The sequence below is a fragment of the Arachis duranensis genome, chromosome 7 (assembly GCF_000817695.3).
Source record: "Arachis duranensis cultivar V14167 chromosome 7, aradu.V14167.gnm2.J7QH, whole genome shotgun sequence".
Taxonomy (NCBI): domain Eukaryota; kingdom Viridiplantae; phylum Streptophyta; class Magnoliopsida; order Fabales; family Fabaceae; genus Arachis; species Arachis duranensis.
The window spans coordinates 12,069,871-12,070,276 of record NC_029778.3 but is presented as its reverse complement, the minus strand read 5'-3'; positions in this window follow the sequence as shown (position 1 = coordinate 12,070,276).

Sequence of the window (406 nt, the reverse complement as noted above, 5' to 3'; positions counted from 1 at the left end):
GGTCCAGCTAAAGACAGTAAAGAAGCGCTTGCTGGGAGGCAACCCAGTCATTAGCAGGTTATATATTTTGTTTGTACAAAGACAAGTATCAAAAATGAAGGAATTCACAGAGTTACAGAAGGATTCAGCGCAAAAAGCAGAGAAAAAGAGCTTACTGGCGAAAAAACGCCAGTAAGGGGCATTTTGGGCGTTAAACGCCAGTAAAGGTGCCATTTTGGGCATTAAACGCCAGAATGGGCACCATTCTGGGCGTTTAACGCCAGGTGTGCAGCATCCTGGGCATTCAGCAAAACGCCCAGTGATAAAGGGAATTCTGGCGTTTAACGCCAGCCAGGGCACCTGGCTGGGCGTTAAACGCCCACAGTGGGCAACAAATGGGCGTTAAACGCCAGAATGGATGCCATTA